The sequence below is a fragment of the Eulemur rufifrons genome, chromosome 15, assembly GCF_041146395.1.
Source record: "Eulemur rufifrons isolate Redbay chromosome 15, OSU_ERuf_1, whole genome shotgun sequence".
NCBI classification, from domain to species: Eukaryota; Metazoa; Chordata; class Mammalia; order Primates; family Lemuridae; genus Eulemur; species Eulemur rufifrons.
Genome location: NC_090997.1, coordinates 86,799,840 through 86,815,167, shown reverse-complemented (window position 1 = coordinate 86,815,167; position 15,328 = coordinate 86,799,840).

Genomic DNA, 15,328 nt, shown 5'->3' with positions numbered 1-15,328 from the left:
TTCTCACAAGCTGGTAAGTAAGTGAAAGAGTTAGCGAGGCATGTTTCTTACAATGTGGAAGGGGCCAACCAGGGGAATGAATTGACCTTGTAAAGTAGCTCAAAATCTCATCAGATATGTTACAGCATTACCATACGGCAGGTTTGCAAAGGTTCTGTGAAGAGCTGTGGTTGACACAAATAGAAAATTAATATTGAGAGAAAGAAAAAAAAATAGCAGTGCTAGATGATAAACCGGCATATTCAAAAAGAAGAGAAGAACGTTTGGAAGTTGTTATTTTCTTTATATGCCTTTGGTATTTTTAATGCAGAATTTTATGGAGGCAACAAAATGGTGGATAAAGGAAAACTAGTGGATGTAATTTATTTAGACTCTCAAAGGGCTTTTGATAAAGTCTTACACAAGAGACTATTAAGGAAACTTGGCAACCACTGGGCAAGAGGTAAAGGGCTGTCAATCTTGAGTTAAAAGTGGGTTAAGAGATAGAGAGGGAGCAAAAGAATAAATGGCCAGCTCTCAGCATGGAAAGGAGTTAATAGTGGGGTGTCAGCTATCGACACAAGAGCAGTGTCCTCCAGGATATGTGTTAACACCTTTGAAAATGGACTAAATAATGAGGTGCTGAAATTTGCTGACTATGCGAAACTATTTTGGTTCCCTAAGTTTACACAGATGGATGTGAGAAACACAGAATCCAAACTCAGTAATTGGGCAAAACAGTGGCAGATGAAGCTCAGAGCAGACAAGTGGAAGCAGCAACTTAAATTACTCATCCACTTGGGTGAGTTCTGAATCAGTTCTAACCTTACAGGAAAAAGATTTAGGCTCATGGAAGACATCTTAATGAAGACATATGCATGATGCTTAACAGAAATAAAAAAAAAAAAGGAAAGCAAATGAATTCTTAAATTGCAATGAGAATAAAAGAGAATACATTCCAATGTCATTACAAAAAGCATTGTGCACCTTTCCTACATTCAGTTAAAATCACTTTATTCCCAAAGGAAGATGGTAAAAACAGAAAGAAATCTCTGATAACATCCAGGAAAATAATTAGAAGCAGTGGGAAGGGACAGGCGAAATTTTATATGGGACATTTTCAATGTTAGCAATTAGTGAATAATTCGAATGAAGGAAAAATGAACTTAAGGGAGCATGTATGTTTTCCATAAAGATAAAGATCCACTATTAATATTTTTGCAACTTACATTGTAAGTAGACTAGAAACTGTTATAAATGGCATCAGAGATAAACTGGATTTTCTTCTGATGTGAGATGCTGTGAGCTAAGAAGTCCTCAGTTCTGCCCCTGGAGACCCAGTCTGCCTTCCAACCCATAGTAGCTATTTTTCATTTGTTCTAAGATAGGAAATAAGAAAATATACGTATTATAAAGTTTTATGAAATTATTTCTAATACTATTTACAATGTTTTTCTCTCTTCTTCCAAGCCTAGACATATGCATATTGATTTCATATCGACGTTCTATGTCAACTGCAATGAAATAAAGGCAAGTGCCAGGTAGATCTGGCAAGTAAGTCACTGCATTCACCTGACCCTGTAAGTTCCCAGACACACCAATCTTTGTACATTCTTCATTTTCCCTCTTCTCCAGAAGGCAATTTGTCCATGGACCTGACTACCAAGAACAGTAATATCTCTCTACCTTTCTGCCCTTTTCTTCTCACCAAATATTGAGCTGATTGGCAACTGTGCTTACTGAAGTCAGGAGGTACTCAATCCCCAGGCTTCCAGAGATCAAGTGTCGTCTGACAGAGGTCAGAAAGAAATACTCTCCCACAATGCCAAGTAATTTATAATTGACCCAGTGCATGTTGAGAAAATGACATCCTCACACTCAAGCTAAGGATTGTGTGATTGGGCAGATGCATGGAGGGCGGTGTAGACAATGGAGGGGGGAGAGGGGACGGCTATTGGACAGTTCCCTTCCTGCAGCACTTAGACCTCACCAGACGATTAGAGCTGAGCTATTGGAGTGTTGGGTGTTTCTTAGCCTATATTTACTTATTTACTATGTTCAGGCAATTGATGTGGTTTGAAACTTCAGAAGTACTTATCCTCGTTTGTTTTTCCTCCTGAAATCTAATCCTTGAGCACTGTGGTAAACAAAAATAAACTAAGAATGACTAGCAATAAAACATGAGCAAGAAGAAACCAAATATAAATGTAAAAAGGGCATGAATAAAAGCTTAAAATTGAATTTCACCACATAAGAGTCACAGCATAGCATTTTTTTATCCCACAAATGGTGTGTAAGTATTCTGTAAGGGATCAGCTTACCCTTAAGAAACGATATATTTTTTCAGACAGGCATTTGAATGCTTAATGAAACATTTCAAGTGACATAGATATTTTCCTCCTCAAATACGTAGATTCTTTCTAAAAAAGGGCATAAGGTAACATTTGCACAGCAATTCTGCAAAGCATGAAAGGCAGATATTTTGCTAGATGTTGGCATCACACAAGAGGGTTCTATCAGTGGAAAGTTACTGGCATGGGTCAGTGTTTACATAAGTATCTTCAGCTCTCTACTCTTTGTACCAAAATATCTTACAAGCTTCTTTTCAGAAGAAGAAAAAAAATACACACAGCTGTTGAATAATTTGCTATTTTTAGGCTACCTCTACTCATCATTATCTTCAGTTCTGCCAATGATGACTTATAGATATCAATATATCAATATTGCCATCTCGGCTCCCATGCCCACTTCCCCCGGCCCCCTCCACAGAGCTAGAGATGAAAGCATCTTTTGTGAACTGCAGTATCACCATCACCATCATCCAAAACTGTTAAACTTACACGTACATGCAAATGGAGAGAGAGAGAGAGAGAGAGACTTATTCAGTCCTCTCAGTACTGCTCATCTAAAAGGGCAATTAAAATTCTTATAAACAACTCTTTCAGGCCGGGCGCGGTGGCTCACGCCTGTAATCCTAGCACTCTGGGAGGCCGAGGCGGGTGGATCGCTCGAGGTCAGGAGTTCGAGACCAGCCTGAGCAAGAGCGAGACCCCGTCTCTACTAAAAATAGAAAGACATTATATGGACAACTAAAAATCTATATAGAAAAAATTAGCCGGGCATAGTGGCGCATGCCTGTAGTCCCAGCTACTTGGGAGGCTGAGGCAGTAGGATGGCTTAAGCCGAGGAGTCTGAGGTTGCTGTGAGCTAAGCTGACGCCACGGCACTCACTCTAGCCTGGGCAACAAAGTGAGACTCTGTCTCAACAAAAAAAAAAAAAAAAAAAAAAAAAAAAAAAAACAACTCTTTCAGATGGACATTACTTATTTAAGACCATAACTATCCACAATATAGTCAAAGAGAAAAATAGTTTCTAAACAGCAAAAATAGATGTTAAAAATCCATGCAGCCCTTCAGGTGGTCCCTCAATGCCAGTTTACTTTTTTTCTAAGTTCACTAATGTAGTAAATGCATACGAATATTTTCTTAGGTTTAGATCCTGCTAGCAGTTTATGAATTAAACCTTAGGTCTTGATAATATCGTATTTTTTTTCAATTTTAATGACTTTATTGAGATATAATTTATGTAGCATAAAATTCATCCATTAAAGTGTACTATTCAATGGTTTTTAATATATTCCCAGATATATATAACCATCACCACAGTCAATTCTAGAACATCCTCATCAGCTCAAAAACGAAACCTTGTAATCTTTAGCTATTACTCCTCTATCTCCCTACCCCCATCCCTACCCCAGCACTAAACAACCACTAACCTACTTTCTATCTCTAAATATTTCCTAGTTCTGGACTTTTGTATGAATGGAATCATAGAATATCATGGTCATTTGTGACTGACTTCTGTCACTCAGCATAATGTGTTTAAGGTTAATCCGTATGGTAGCATATATCAGTACTTCATTCCTTTTTATGGCCAAATAATTTTTTTAATTAAAAAATTTTTTTTCAAATAATATTCTATTCTATGGATACACCACATGACAACTATCCATGTGTCAGTTGGTAGACATTCAGGTTGTTTCCACTTTTTGGTTATTGTGAATAATGCTGCTATAATCATTCTTGTACACATTTTTGTGTGGACATGTGCTTTCATTGCTCTTGGACGTAGGCCTAGTAGTGGAAGTTCTGGGTCATGTAGTAACTCTATGTTTAATCATTTGAAAAACTGCCAGACTATTTTCCACAGTGGCTGCATGATTTTACATTCCCACCAATAGTGATGAGGTTCCCAATTTCTCCAAAACTCGTCAACATGTTACTATTGAACTTTTTGATTGTAGTCATCCTGGTGGGTATGAAGCGGTATCTCATTCTGGTTTTGATTTGCATTTCCCTGACGACTAATGATGTCGGGCATCTTTTCATGTGCTTATTGGCCCTTTGTATACCTTCCTTAGAGAAAAGTCTATTCAGATCTTTTGCCCATTTTTTAATTGAGAGCCAGTTACTTTTACTTAACACGTAATTTTAACAGCTGATTTTTCAGCTAACAAATAATGAGAAATGGCAAATAATAAGTGAGGAGGAGCTATCAGAGGCTGGCACACAGCTAACCTGATGTAATAAGAGAAGGAAAAAAATATAAAAAGCAAATAGGAAACCTCAAAAAAATAAAGCATTCTCTAGTCCTATGGGATGATGACCACAGTTCAATGGGCCCTGACAGCATCTCCGTGTTATAATGTGGAAAGTGACTGAAGTATACTGTGATAACCTTAAATCCTCTTTATAGGATCATTTTAAATGCTATATGGTTTGTTTTAAAAGGCTAGGAGGCTTATAAGTTGGAGCTGTAATGAAAGGGGATTAATACTTATTGTCAATGTGCTCTTAAACATTTAACAACCAGCTCTCCAAAGGGGAAGAAAAGGTCTGATTTATACTTTCACCATAACTGATTTTGGGCTACCAAAGTCATGTCAACCTACTCAAGAACTTCAGAAAATTTAGTTTTCACTTCCTAGCCACAGGATGTTGGCTTGGACACACCACAGCTTGATGTGTGACTGTTATAAACTAGGCACTGTGTTAGTCTCCTTATATACTGCTATGGTTTGAATGTTTATGTCCTTTCCAAAATTCATGTTGAAACTTAATCCCCAGTGTAATAGTATTAAGAGGTGTGGCTTTCAGGAGGTGATTAGGTCATAAGGGCTCTGCCATCACCAGATACCAAATCTGCTGTTGCCTTGATCTTGAACTTCCCAGCTTCCAGAACTACGAGAAAATAAGTGTTTGTTCTTTATAAATTGCCTAGTCTCGGGTATTTTGTTATAGCAGCAGGAACAGACTAAGACACAATGCATATCTTCATTTACTGCACTCAACAACCTCAAAGAAGAAATAAGTGTATTCATACCGCTTTTATACAGAAGTAAACTGAGGCTCAGAAAGGTTTATCAACTTGTCCAGGGAGACACAGCCAGGAATTGCCATGACATACTCTCTGAAAACTGCATTCTTCCTTGTACAGTAAATCAATTCCTCATTTTTAAAAGCGTGTCAAAAGAAATTCTTAAATTAGGTTCAAAGGCACTTCTGAAGGAATGTCATCCATTATTCTGAAATTATACTCATTTAGAACACCACAGGCTTTGACATAGATGGGCCAGGGAGGTGTTAATACTTAGGTATTTAGAATCAGAAACAGCTAACTGCAGCTTCCCAGTAGAAAAATGGGCAGAGACCTGTTCAATGATAAGGCTCAAAGTCAGGCATGAATTTTGCAAACAAACCTTTCTAACACTGGCAGGCAGCATAAAAAGTGGCTCTGAGTAATCAAAAGATTGTCCCTTCCAGCTTCCCATTCAGCTGTGACTCCTGCCAAGGCCAAGACCCTGCAGGGCCCACACCAGTTCCAAGCACCCCTAGTTTATGCATCCACACATGCAAAGTCAGCACATTAACGTACCTTCACAAACAGCCGTATGGCAAAATTGGAGAAATGTCATTTCAGCATACAGTATGTGACAATATTCCCCTCCACTTGCATTATTCATTAAAAAAAAAAAAAAAGTAGCACTTTTTTGGAAGCACAGTACATATATCTTGGGACTAAATATTACTAAGATTCTACTCAAATAAAACACCAAATTCTCCACTCAGAAGCTAATGATCACCCTACTCAAAAATTTGTAATTAGACAAATTGTATGGAAGGAATCCCTTATGTAATCGGTGGCAAGTTTCAACTTCTGTTTCCAGCCAGTCTCAAAGAGGTGGGTTGATCTACCACAGGATAACACATTCCCTTTGCCCTCCCTGGCACCCACCGTGGAATATATTACTCCGTTATGGAAGCTGCTATTGTGTGAATGTTAGGTAAGGAGGATTTGTAATTCAACAACCAAGCATTAGTAATTATCCCTACACCAGCCAAGACTCAAACCTCACCACATACCAATGTCCACAGGCTTCCATACTACAAAAACCTAACAAGGCTTTGGAAGGTCTACTTTAACTTATGGTGAGTACACAGAGCTATCATCTCTCGCTATCTTCGAGAAACTGGGACCATCAATGTACAATACTGTTCATTGTATTTTGCTCTGCTCTATATTAAAACCTGAATGAACTGGATTAAAAAAAATATAGGCACTTTTTTTTAACCTTTCACCCAACAAAGAATACAATAAACAGTAGCCTCATTCAGAAATCTTTGGTATAAAGCAGAATGCTTTGACACTTAGTATTACCATTATTATAGGCTTAGTAATAGACAAGGAAGGGAATAAGAGGAGAAGGCAGCGATGGGCAGTCTGGGTATCCCCTGCTTCCCTCTCCACATCCCACATTCTAGGCACACACATCAGCCCACTACAGATGGCCTGTTAATGCCTTTCCCAGGCATAAGGCATCCTGAACCAACCTTTATCATGCCACCCTCTTTCCTTCCTGCCTCCACTCCCCTCATGCTCCACTTTGCAGGTCAGGCATCTGCAATCACATGTCCTCAGGGCCAGGCTTGCTTGTTGGGAAGTACAATAAACTAGTCCTACAAGCCAATGGGAAATACCAAAGTAGACAACCCTCTCATTCTACCGCCTCCTATCGGGGCATTCAAGCTGTTATTGGGGCCTCCCGGAGGTAATGGCCACTCTTTCATTGACTCACCCCAAGAGTGATCCCAAGAGTGAGGATCCCAGAGCAGGCTATAAGAAGAGACAATACTATGTCACGTTTCATTCTTGACCACTTGGCTGAAGGTGGGTGAGATGAGATCACAGGGGAGACCTGGTCCCAGCAGTAGGAATGTTCCCCAACAGTATGCTGGTGGCCTAGCCCAAATCCAGCCAGCCTTCCTGGAGGCATCATTTCCCCTCCCACCTCCATGCAGATCAACCGCAATCAGCATTTGAGTCACAGCACCCAACATATATGGGTGGCTTGTGGAAAACAACCTTTTAGAATTCAGGCACCAGTAACACTAGTCTCCAGAAGCCACCTTTGTCATAACCGAGATGTTGTGTGTTGTGCAACCAATTTCATGTGGCTAGAAGGTTCTTTTGTTTGGCAGCCAGGTAAAACAAGGGCTGCCTCCTTTAAACAATCTCCCTTCCCCTACATACCCTTCATACCCAGAATTCCTTTGGAAGCCACTGAAAATCCCTTTCGCAGAACAGAGAGATGAGAACAATCTGTTTGCTTTTGTATGAACCTAAGCCCTCCTCCAACTATCCTAGCTAGTTTCCTTTTCTTTTTCAGACCTCTTCTCAAAACTCCCACATTCCACATTCCCAGGAAGGCTTTTCCTACAATGGGTCTCCTCTAAATCAAAATGGCTGCGGTCCAAAGTTTGTGCCAAAGAAAAATTCAGCTCACTGCCAGCAAAGCCTCACAGTATGACTGACCTTTCCTGCCTCTGTGTTTTTATTTTTTAATTATCATGTCTATCCCAGTTAAGTGACAAACATGAAGTAGGAATTGCTTTTATTCTTGTGTTTTTACAGTGCTTCAAATGATGACTCCACTCAATAAATTGAAAATCATTATTATATACAAATGCATATGCTAATGCATGACCTGTAAGCTCTTGGATGGCAGAATGAATAAACAATTACTGGCAAACACCAAGGTATGGCATTTCAATGAAGTCATTACGGAATCACTAGCAATTATCTTTGCAAACTTAAGGTGAGGTGTCTAGGGACTTCGAGAGAGAAAGGCATACTTGTGTCTTAAAGAGAAATAGGAAAACTCAAAAAAATTGCCTCAAAACCTTAACATTCAGATCCAGAAATACATTGCAATCTTACACACACACACACACACACACACACACACACAGAGTAGCATGATTGAAAAAAATCAAGACAGTTTTGTTTAAAAAAGAAATCCTATCACATTAGTCAGAATGCTATTCCTCAGAAACATGACAAATCTGGTAAAAATTAAATGGAAGGCAAAGATCTGTGATAGTTTTGACTGTTGTGCAGTTTTAAGCTTTGTCTTGCTTGCCATTGGGCAATTAAAGAACTGCATCCTGAAATCACCCACTCATCATGTGGATTCATAAGTGATTAGAAGGCTTTTCTCAGTAGGTAATTATTAATGGTCCAGTGTCAGTGCAGAGGTACATACCGCATGGGATTCCAAAGAGGTTGGTCTTAAGCTAGTGCTATTTTTAGTAGGGACTTAGATGATGGGAGAGAATATGGTTATTAAATTCCATGATGACATCAAACTGGGTGTGGTACATTCCACTTGGGAAACTGTATAGAAGTGCAAATGATCTTGATAAGTTGGAGAAGTGGGTGGACACAAACAGATTGAGGTTCTGTAGTGTAATTCACATGGGAAGAAAAACAAACCACACAATTGCAGGATTCATTCTGTGATGTCACAAAGAAAACGATCTGGAGGTCAGAGTCAACAAAACTATTGGTGCTCTTGCTTTAGCTTCAAAAGCATGTTTGGTTTAGTAAAACAGAGGTCTTTCCTTGATGCTTAATACAGCTATAGGCTATCCTAGAACATACTCCATACCATCTTTAGGCTCACATTTTAAAGTAAAAGATAGAGAATGTGGGGACATTTAAGAAAAAAGTCAGTTTTTTTTTAATTGATTAGAAGAAATGGCCATTAGATATACAACTAAAATCATAAAGCTATTTGGCCTAGAGAACTTTGTGGAAGGGACTTAACCATTTTAAACCCTAGAAAGATGAAGAAAGGTGGAAGGAAATCCCTTTCAATGTTAGAAAAGTTTTCTAGGGGGAAAAAAAAAAAAAAGAAAAACCCAGAGTGCGCTGCAAACCAGTATCAAAGCAAAAGCTGATGTTCCTCACTGAAAACATCAAAAAACGGGCCAAATTTGGGAATAGCTTTATGTATAGACAGAAGACTAGACAGCACATGTGAGAGAAAAATAAAAAAATATTTGTGTTTCCCATTTATCTGGTTTTTCTCCTTTTATCTGAAAAGAAAAGCAGAGAGGGGAGAGGCGGAAGAAATGTCTACAGTGTTTTTGGCCCCTCACTTCCCTGATGGCACACTGACAGCTCCAGGTCCATGACTTACCAGTGCTTTTTGGATTCTTTGCTGTGTTGTGTCAGGGATGGTCTTGGCAGGTAAGACTGAGTTCTGAAGAAACTGCAAAGCCCAAGCCCTTTGCGCCACTAAGGTGGGACGCAGCCCAATTCCCTGAAGTTTCACTTTGCTCATTCCCATCACTGGGCTTTTGCTCAATGCTCGGGCCCTGGTCTGGAATGCATAACATGTCCTTTCATCAACCTCCCAAGAACTTCCTACCTCTTGGGGCCAGATGTAGTGCCACATCTCATGGAGCCTGTCTAACCTCTCTTAGTCACAGTAATTTCTCCTTCTTAGGAACTCAGAGCATTTGTTTACTATCAATGGCATTCACCTGATAGGCAGTCACACACCCTTGTGACATCTCAGGTACTGTTGAATCACCATTTAACATTTACTGCATGTCTACACTACTCCCACCTAGGCCGTAAGCTCTTTGAAGGTGAGGATTATGTGTTAAAATGTTTTGTATCCTCCTACAGCAACTAATTCAGCAAGTACTGCACCATGCGCATGGCAGGGACTACATTAACACTTGCTTAATGAATGAATAAGGAGAATGTTTAAAGTAAATTCAATCTTCTAGAAAAGCTACTCTCTACTTTGAAAAACTGTTTGAAAGGAGAGACTATTCCATGAGAAAAGAAAAACCACTTGGAGGGGGAAAAAATCAATATTTTATAAATTCTTAGTTGGAAAAGTAGATGCCAACATTATTAAACCCAATAAAACAATTATAATGCCTCATTATAGAGAGAAAATATTAAATTACAGAGTTCCTAAAATGGTAGATTATAAAAATTATGCAATTGTTGATATGTTCATTTAAGTAGAACACTTTTTATCAGCACATGCAGTTATGAAAGCAGAGAGAAAACCACTCTGTATGTGTGTGTGATTTAAGATGATTTAGTCTAATAACATTTGAACACTTCTCTTTTATTATTTTAAGATTAATATTTTATGTTCATTCTGCCCCAGCTCACTATGACCGGTCTATCTACTAAGATCACCAACAAAGTGTCATAGGTCGTGGCCGTATTTAAAATGTATCCAGCCATATCTTAGATTTTGAGTTAGAAAACTGGTTAATTTTGTAGAGATGAATATCCCATGGCAGGCACTAATCTGGGCTGCATTTGAACCTACAGTCTGGAACCTTAAAAGTACCACATCCATGGTACCTTTTCAAAAATCTCAACATGAAGCATTGCCGTTGTGAGTACTGTTCAGTTGTTTGCTGATCTAAATACTGTAGTTAGATGTTCAGATCTCCGAAAAATACTAAGGAGGCATTATGATATGCATTATTTGAGGGCGTTGTTTGACATCCCAGTAAAACTTGTTCCACGCTTGAGCTACACTTGGAGTAATTTACTAGGAACCTGTTGCCCATGGTAGTAACATAGAATATCCCCCAAATTTCCAGAAGTATTCAGGATATCCAAAGTTCTTATAAATGCAAGTGGAGTACGATAGGGGTGGAGAAATGAATTTGGGCATAAGCTGTGGATTTAAGAATCAATCCAAAAAGAATAATTTTCTGAGAAAATCTACGTTACTGTGTTTCTGTCTTTAAAATCTGAGGCTATATATTCATAATAGAAGCCTGTTTATGCATTAAATCTTACAGGATTTCCATTGAAGTTTGGCTACCTCGCCACCCCTCATGAATCAGTTCAGTTGCCGTAGGGGGAGCCGTGTTTCTGACTCTATTTAGGACAGTGACAAGGCAGTTAGTTGGGTATAAGGGAACACTGGCATCAAGCCACCCATAGCTAGACAGCAGAAGCAAGCACCTAGGGCCCCGAGAACAGAATGGGCCCTTGAGGAACAGTAATTCTCAAAGCCTTTTTCTTGCTGGCACATCGCTTACTTGTAGTGTTCAGAAACTTCACTCTCTCATTTGAGATGTTCAATAAGGGACAGGTTTTTAAGCTCGGGGGTTGGGAGCTAGGGAAGCTTTTAAACAGTTTCTGCCCTGAGCAGGCAAGAGAAGATGCAGGTAGAATAGGTCGGTGACTGAGAAACTGGCTTCAGAGACCCACAGATCGCAGCTCAGCCAACAGCACTCTTATTAGCTGGCCCCTCTCTGTTTTAGTTTCTTTCTTTACAAAAACATTTTATCTTAGGTTGATCCGAGGATTAAATGAAAGAATATTTGTACCATGTTAAGCACAGTACCTAGGACATACAAACTTCTCAACTAATTGGGCCTTGTGGAATTAGCACGATGTGGAACAAAGTAGCTCATAAAATGTCCAGGGCAGGCAGGATGAGCTGTACTAGAACCGCTCACACGGAGGTAGGGGCCCTAGAGGAGAGTGTCACGAAACAGGTGTCTGGAGAGACAGACCGTGGGCTCCCACACCAGGGGGCCTATCTTTCATCTGTTCACCTGGCACCTTTGGGCCCGGCCTACGCACAATGAGCACTTCCCAGCTGCTTACTGAATAAACTGAACAAAAGAACAGGACAGTGCAAGGAACAGGACCAGGAACAACAGCCTGAAGAATCTAAGGGACTGTTGTTAAAGCAGTTACAAGCTAAAGTTATGGAACTTTCTTTTAAAGCCAATATTTGTTTTCAGTGAGTGCATTATCCTGACTTTCTCTCTCTCCTACTCTTATCTTTGGGCCAAGATTTGTGAACTCTAAATACCTCAACTGGATGTAATTCATTACAAAAATTGCTAACTACTCTTTTATTCTTTTTTCATTCGACATTTGTCCATGGGTCAGAGTGTCACATAGTGTCACATACACAGTGTTAGGTGCTCAAACATGATGACTGATTTTGGTAATTCTTGCCACACACCCAACAGGAATGTTCTTAGAGGATGAGAGAAACCACAGGCCAGGAGGCGGCAGGGGGACAAGCCTACCAACCGCCCTCTAAATACCCTTTTCCTGGGCCTGATAACACATCAGACCTGTTTTTACTGTTTCTCTCTGCCAAGGTGGTCATTTCCTGGACGTGGGCTGAAGTGGTAGAAGAGGAGGAAGTCGGTGATGTGTGTCTCTTCCCAGAATTATGTATAGATGTGACTTGTAAGTTCTCATTTAATTTCCATAAATGTAAAAAAAGACTGCAGAGTATTTTGTGCCCTTCTAATAGAAAACAGGCCACGGCTCACCTCGCCCCACCTCAGGCACTCTTTCTCAAGTGCTCATGTTTTTAGGAAGGCTGGCTGAAATTAAGCCAGGAGGAGATTCAGGATAAATATGAGGTAACGAGAAATTTCACTTTGTTTTCTAAGTGGGTCACATGTAAATACAGAATTTTCCCCAAACTCCCAAAATATTTCATGTGGAATTGACATTCTTCAAAAAAATTTGATCATGGACATCCCCTCAAAACTGTTTCATAGCCAGAATGCTAGTGAGAGGATTATAGGTCCAGGGGCTATTAAAAATGATGCAAAAGCCCTAAACATCCAGTTACATTTCAAATAAAACCATAATTTGATAGTTAGTATCAGATGCATTCATTTCAATAAACAGTAATTTAACATTTATTAAAGTGTAAAAATAATTTCAATTCCAGAAGTGAAAGGGGATATTACAAAAAAAAATTAATGAATTTGCCACCTAAAACTATGGGAATTCCAAAGTTATGCTTAATTCAATTGACATTTATTAAAATAGCACAGGGTGATTGGAAATCAGAGATGATAAGATTGCCTCACGGAGCTCAATCCTAGCTGTGCAAGGCAGGAAAGCAAGGAAACCAGTGTAATACAAAACAGAGCATGCTTAGAGCTGGCAAGCACCCCAGAAGGGGCTCCTAATTTAACACGGGGAGAGCCAAAGGACGTATCTTTAAAGAACTAGGCACAAGAGAATTCTGAAAGACGAAGAGGAATTTTCCAGGTGGACATGGCAGAAGGATAGTGATGGCAGAGACCAACATGGGACTCAAGGCAGTTTGGCGAGACTAGAAAGAAGCATCCATTTTGGGTGCATGGTGGGGTAGGAGGATGGATAAAGGTAAAACTGGAAAGCAGGTGAAGGCAAGGACTTGAAAGGCTTGGAGTGCCTCCATGCATAGCTTGGGCTTTATCTTAAAGTGATTGGTAGGGTGTTACCTATGAATCCTGTGTTACCCAGATGAATCCCAATTTATACTTACAGCCCTGTCATAATTATTTAAACAGTGCCCCCTTGCACTCTTACAAGTGTCCTCGATTGATTGATAACCTTTATGGTCTTCCCAGTGATTGAAAGCCATTGACCCTAGGGATATAAATATAAATAAAACCTGATCACTGCCCTCCAAGAGCTCATAGGAATGGAAAAGGTAGACATGGAAAGAACTAATTGTAATACAAAACAAAAGATGATGTAGACTATAAGAATGAGCCAACATTGCCAGGGGTGATGCCATTTAAGCAGGACTTTGGAGGACGAGTGGGAGTTGAACAGGGATGCAAGCCCCTTTGGGCACAAACTGTCATGCCACGTTGTGGAAAGGCTAGCATCCAAGGAGGTTTGAAGGGGAGAAAACTTCAGGGGCTCTGGTGGTAGGTGAAGCTGGAAAGTTAGCCTTGAAGACAAATTGTCAGGTGCCTTGAATGGCCAGAATTCTTCAACTTCAGACTACCAACTCAATATTGGGAGTTGATAATGTCAGCAATGAGGATCCCTCAAAGATTTCTAATCAGGAGACCAGTGGGAACCAATTTGGCGTTTGAACCCGTAACTCCAGCTTCTCTGTGCAGGATGAACTAGAGCGAGGAGCTAACGGCTGTGCAGCGGACATCAGAGCCTGATTGCCATCTTCTCTGAAGCTTGATGACCAGGATGTTTCAGGGTTCAGAAATAAAGAAAAGAATAGTCTTATCTATGAATAATGGTAAGCAAGAAATAGAAGAATATTTACAATCCCAACAAGATGTGTCAGCCAAACAGTATGAGGGCATGAGGAGATATTATAAAAGGTTTGATGAGTTTACTACCCCAAAGGTTATGGCAATGTTTACACACTATAAATTTTATCATAAATCACGAGAACAAATGAACCCACGGAATGGTTTGTGACACAGCCAGAACTGCTAATGAAGGACCTTTTGCCTTCACTGACAGGGATGAAATCATTTATAATAATGGTGGTGTACTCCAGACCAAGTGAAAAATCTGACAAATTGGGGAATTGGAATTTATTTCCATAAAGTAGCCTGCCGGCAGTTTTCATAATCAAAATACGCTGGCCAGAAGCCATGGGAAGGGAAGAGAAAATCTTGTCTCCTTTGCCCTCCTTTCTTTTACTTTTTTTTTTTTTTTCCAAGAAGAAAGTAACAGTGAAATTCTTGAGAACATAAATTCAACTCAACAAGTTATATTAAACCTTATGATCAATGGATGGTAGAAAAAGAAACCAGATCACCTTTACATCCAGTTGTCAATGGAAAGGTTAAAAAAAACATGTTCAATAGAAAGGCTGTATTTGCCCAATCGTAAGATAATTTCCTTGGCTATTTGAGAAGGGGATTCTGTACAGATTAGAAGGTTCTGGACTAGAGGAATCCATTAATTAAGGCAGAGACTTCTGCATATTTGTATCATCAAGGATCCACTTTTATTAAGAATTTTCCCCAAACTTTGGGAAATTTCTTCCACTAAACGAGCAGTATTTAAGTAAGAGATAGTTTATTTTCTTATTGTTTTATTCATCATACATAGTCCTTCCTGCCAGTCAGAGTTTTTGGTCATTAGAAGAGAATCTCTGTTACCACATTACCTTGATATGATTTTAGCCAAAAGCAAAGAAACTTGACATTTTCTGTAGCCTGTGGG